Genomic DNA, 6,000 nt, shown 5'->3' on the forward strand with positions numbered 1-6,000 from the left:
TGTGTTATGCTGTGTTATATTATGTTGTGTTGTGTGTGTTGTGTTGGGTTGTGTTAGGACACAGGACATAGTCAGGGCTTTTTATCCTCCTCTGTCTCACTCAGTCCTCAGGAGTGAAACTGCAGCAGAAATATGGAACATGAACACTCGACTGTGAACGATTAATGACAGAGATTATCATTACCCAGAATATATTTCTGTAGTAATTAAATGAACAATTAAACATGTATAGTACGTTTACAGCTTGCATAATGGCATGATTTGTGATCTGATATAACTGTGAGTTATATCTTCTCTGTGGTGCTACCAAGTCTTTCAGCTTTTACTGCAAAGGGGCTTCATTCTCTCTTTATCTCACTGCCAAGCCTGGTAAAATCTGTCTGGTCTGTTTAGTTTGTACAGTGAAATGTCACATGGAAACTCAACTACAGTAACTGCCAGTGGTGGCAGAAAAAAGCATACGATAAAAACACCTGGCCCACTTTCTGAAAACACACGTTCCTCAGATCCAGGACTGATTGCTCCTGTCTTCACTTCGAGGAAGTCTGAAATTGTCTGCAGATGAAAGGAAGAGATGAAAACAAAAGCTCTCGCTCTGAGACGGTGATTGAAAGAGGAACCAGTTCATATCTCAGTGTCTGACCCGAGACAAACAGAACCGGCTCATATCTCAGTGTCTGACCCGAGACAAACAGAACCGGCTCGTATCTCAGTGTCTGACCCGAGACAAACAGAACCGACTCGTATCTCAGTGTCTGACCCGAGACAAACAGAACCGGCTTGTATCTCGGTGTAAGTAAGTTATTTGAATTAAAGATATGTAACTTGGTTTCTGGTTGAAGGTTCTGTAAAACAAGCTCCCTGCAAATGTTGTTCCTTTTCATTTAGACTTCAGGCTTGTGTGTGAGTGTGAGTGTGTGTGTACTGTTACTGTTAACACAGGCAAAGCCTTTCTACTATACATGTGTGCTCAGTCAACCTATTCTGTGAAAATTAAGGATCATTTACAAGGTAATGAGTAACATTAAAGTTTTGATGAGTGTTTAAGTATTTCTCTGACTCAATGTTCCCCACAGGGTAATAAAAGGTGTAAATCTAATTTTTAATAACATTTCTCCTCTCATATCTGACTCTTCCTCCCTCGAGTCTCTGACAGGTTTGTTGTTGTTGTTTGTTTGTTTACTGCAGTGGTTTCCTCCTGGTTCCTGAGTGCACACTTTCTCAGATCTCCAGGGGCAACACCTGTTCCCTCAGCCCTGAGCCTCCACAACAACAACGCCCCTGGAGGAGGGAGGAGGAGGGGGCAGGAAGACAAAAGAGACGCTCAGGTGCTGGCTGTTGGGGCTGTCCTTCCACACAGACTCCATTAGCGCTCCCCCTAATAACATATTTCATCAGCACGGCTGCAGTCCCAACTGCTGTAAAGAGGGGACCTCAAGGTGTCCAGCTCACACAGTCTGCAGTGTTTGATAGTGTGAAAATGAGCACGAGAGTGTGTGAGGAAGAGGAGGAGGAAGAGGAGGGGGTGGAGGAGGAGGAGGAGGAGGAGGGGGTGGAGGAGGAAGAGGAGGATGGGGTGGAGGAGGAAGAGGAGGAGGAGGAAGGGGTGGAGGAGGAGGAGGAAGAGGAGGAAGAGGAGGAGGGGGTGGAGGAGGAGGAGGAGAAGGAGGAGGGGGTGGAGGAGGAGGAGGAGGAGGGGGAGGAGGGGGTGGACGTCATCGAAGGTCTGTGGGGTTTCACGGCGCTCTCTGCCCAAAGGGCCACATTTACTGCAGATGAGACTCGGGAGCGTAAAAGCAGTGAAGAAGAGAAGGGCCTCCACACCTCCCCCTGTGAGGGCTTGTTCTCCATTTCCTGTTTCCTGTGCTGTGAAACAGATCCTCCCTGAGCCGTAATGGCAGAGGCAGGTGTGAGACACAGCGGCAGCCACCCGAACGGCCATTTTGCACAACGCCGCGGTCTGAGGCGGGAATGACTGTTATTGCTTTTCCGATGAGATGTTGAAGCCTTTTTCGGGAGATTAAAGATTTTCATTTTGCCCTGCCATTTGTGCAGCAGTTAGGTGCGTGTGCTTCTCTCTGGCTTTTACGAGAGAGGGCATTAGCCAGGAAGCATGGCGCGCATTAGCATTGATGGTCGAGTCGTTCGCCGTTAGTGCGATCGCCAATAACAGCAGAAATGTTAAAGGACCCACAATGCACCTGCTCTTAACCCCTCCGCTTTTACATCGCAGTATTGATCTGACTGACAGAAGCAAAGAGTCTGACTGCCTGGCAGTCAATCAAACATGCTGTCATTTAAAATCCAGCCAATCAGGTCCATCGATATTGATGAAATTACCTCTAGGGTTTATCAAAACCAGAAACTATCACTTTTGTACAGTGACAAAAACTGCCTGCCGTCATTTACGATGGATGTTGAATCCGGTTCTTCTTCAGTGTTCATTTAGCAAAGTCATTTTCATCCACTGAGCAGAGATGGAGGGTGAAGAGGCTTTAGAAGAGTGCTCTGAAATAAATGTGTATATGAGCAAACATTCTCAAGCAAATGTTTATCCATTCATTCATTAGAGGGAATTTCAGAGGGAGCAAAATCAAATTAATTCCAATTCTGGAACACAGCTCTCAATTTAGCATATTGGTGATGAACAAGTAAATATCACGAGTTGAAACAAAACTTGGCTTGAACACAATTTGTGTCGTCAGGCTTTGATTTTGTTCATTATTGCCTTTCTTATCAGTGGTGCTTTATGGCAGAGGGTAATCAACAGGCCCATCAGTGACCAGGCACTCCTGCGCAAACCAATCTCCCCCCATCCCCGGAGTTAGAGTGCAGCATGAATACTCTCATTATTGTAAGCAGTGCAGAGAGAGCTTGAAGGCCCTGTGGTTCCTCCCTCAGATGAAAGGCTGAGGGGGGGGAGGATTTTGCGCTCCTGGGGTCTTTCTGTGAACCTGCAGCAGTGATGGAACACAATCAAATCAGCGGCCTTTAATGTTCAGTCCTCCCTGTTTCCAAAAGCACTTTTCCTCCAGAACACCCGCTCCCTGGCCCTCCCTCCAGAGACCAGTAAACTGTGAAGACTACGGAGTGAGGAAGAGTGTGGTCCTGAGTGTGTGTGCTCAAGGTCTCTCCTTTAATCTCCCTCTGCAATTCCTCTGTGCAATAACGTTTGATATTGGGCAATTACATGAGCTATCCCCTACAACCCCAATTATGTTTAGTGCATGGGTTACTATCACAATATGTTTTCAGGCTTTCATGCACTTAAAGGGTCCTCTCTCAGATAAATATTTGTTTTCTTCCATTTTAGTTATCACACAAATGTACAATTATGAATAGATATGTTTGAGTAGTTGAATTGTTGAAGATGAATTGTTATGATTAAGTTGCCAGGAGCAATAATTGTGTTTAGCTGAATATGTGCTTTCAGACAGAGCCATAGAAAGCAGATTAAAAATTGGCAGCAAAATTCAGAAACAGTGATTCATACTGTAAAATATATGAATCCTGTAAGTTTAACACAGTATTTAATGAAACAGTTATTACATATACGTTAGTGTTGATTGAAAATGCGCGTGTTCATTCTACAGAATTAACTTGGCCAGTCCCCTACCCCAGAAACAGGACAAACATAATGGACAATCAGGAAACTCTGTTTACAGAGCTGAAACCAGGCATAATGCAGAATGACTCTGACAGAGAGGGAAAGTGCTATCAGCAGTGTTTCAGCAATCAACTATGTGAGGAAAAATGCTGTGTGTACTAGCACAGTGTACAAACAATCAACATTGGGAGGAAAATACTGTGTACAAGTCCAGTATATAAACAAGCAACCATTCTATGAATATGCTGTGTACAGTGTACGACCACAGTGTGTAAACAATTAACGACAGTGATTCTACTTAATGACCAATGTCAGGAATATACTCTGGGTACAAGCTGTCAGGACTAGCCTTGATAAATAAATGCATGAAATGAAACGCAAACCAAACTGTGTCTCTGGCTTCTGTGCTATGCTGTGCAGTGCTGTTCTGTGCTGTTCTGTCCTAATGTTTGTGCTAACTCCAGTGAAAGAAAAACTCTCGTTGAGTATATAAGAGGATAGAAACTGACTCAGCAGAAGAAGACAGATGAGAACAGGGGTGAGATGGTCAGGTGAATCGGTGAGAAATCAGGTTTAGCCAGGTTTCAGGTACCTGACTGTGGGTTGTCTGCATTCTCGCACCCCAGAAGGTTGGTGGTTCAAGCCCCAGTGTAGCAGAGGTAAGATCCACACAGCTGTTTGGCCCTTGAGCAAGGCTCTTAACCCTGCATTGCTCCTGCATAGTCTAATCAACTGTAAGTGTCTTTGGATAAAAGTGTCAGCTAAATAGAAAAATATTTTATTTATTTTAGTACTTGAGAAAATAGCAGCACCCTTCAATCTCGAGCAGAATAAAATGACATTTGTAGCAACTCTAGCACATTGATCCAGAACACGCAAATAAATAATACAAGAAATGTTTTATGCGCCACCTCAATACACCGATAATGGAACAGTCCAGTGGCATGAAACACATCGACTTTTATAACAATAACAAGATGCTCGAGATCTCAGTGAAGCACACAGATTAATATGGATCGCTTTCCAATCGTTTCTACAGTAAGCTAGACAGAGGAAAATACAACATGTCAAAGAAACTTCTGATCAGAGACGGAGGAGGAAATGGATTCAGCGTGCTTTAAGATGGTGGCACTGACAGCATTAAGAGAACAAGATTTAAGCAGGCGAGCGAGAACTGGCTGACAGCCACAATAAAAGCGGAAAAGAACAGGGAGGGATTTTGGTGACGGCTCAGAATCTGGGCCTAATGGAGGGCGTAATGAGATCACAGCAGCCCTGCCCGATCCAAACCCGCAAATACAACCCAGTGCAGAGCAGCAGAGTGAGCACGGCTCAACAGCCAATGGGAAGAGCGGAGGACTGTGGGAACCAGGTGATGTGTGATGTCAGCAAAGAGCTTGACAACAAAAGGACAAAAGCACTATAGAGATGTTGTTTTACAACAAAGGAAGCAAAAGGTGCTGGAAATGGTGTGTGCGTGTCTGTGAGTGAGTGTGTGTGTGTGTGTGTGTGTGTGTGTGTGTACTGAACTTTTTGAAGATGAAAGGTTAAAAAAGCCAGCAGTCATCAGGCCTACAAAGGGATCTGTGGAAAAACAGGAAGAAGAAAGAGTTCAGAGATGATAACAAAAGTGACTGAAGCTGCTCACACACACACACACACACACACACACACACACACACACACACATATACACACACAAATACAACTCAAAGAATACACAGACAAAACCAGTTGACATTCCAGTAATTTCAAATAGAATAACATTATTATATATGCTGAAGAAAGACAAAAACAAGTTACACTAAAAAAAAAATGTTTTTTTCCAAAAGTTTGAGAAAGCAGAAAGGCTCTAATTCTAAAATATACACTGAAGCCTTTTGTCACAGCCATGCAAATGTGAGACACAGCTGAGCTGATACAACATTCAGGAGTCACAGAAATCTGGGAGAAGAACTGCACAAACACAGCCTGAGACATATAATAACTGCTCAAAAGCTATCACTGAAAATTATGATCCGGTTGGCAAATGTAGTTCGCCCAAAGCCAAACCCAATCGCTGACAGCATTATTTGAATCAATGTCGGTGTTTTGTTGTCTGTCAGCTCAGCGAGGCTGAGTTAGGAACTCTCCTATTGGCCAGATTTCAGCCCAGCTGACCCTGGGTAAGGGGAGACCATGGACTGTAGAGAAAATACGGACCAAGTGCCTGTCACTCAACTCACTTTTACTGCAGGGAACTGCAAGATCACCAGTTCGATTCCTGGTGTCGCCACAATAAGATCCACACAGCCGTTGGGCCCTGCGTTGCTCCAGGGGAGGATTGTCTCCTGCTTAGTCTACAATGAACTGTAAGATGCTTTGAATAAAAGCGTCAGCCAAATGACATGTAA

This window comes from Conger conger, chromosome 7 (assembly GCF_963514075.1).
Source record: "Conger conger chromosome 7, fConCon1.1, whole genome shotgun sequence".
In the NCBI taxonomy this organism is placed as follows: Eukaryota; Metazoa; Chordata; class Actinopteri; order Anguilliformes; family Congridae; genus Conger; species Conger conger.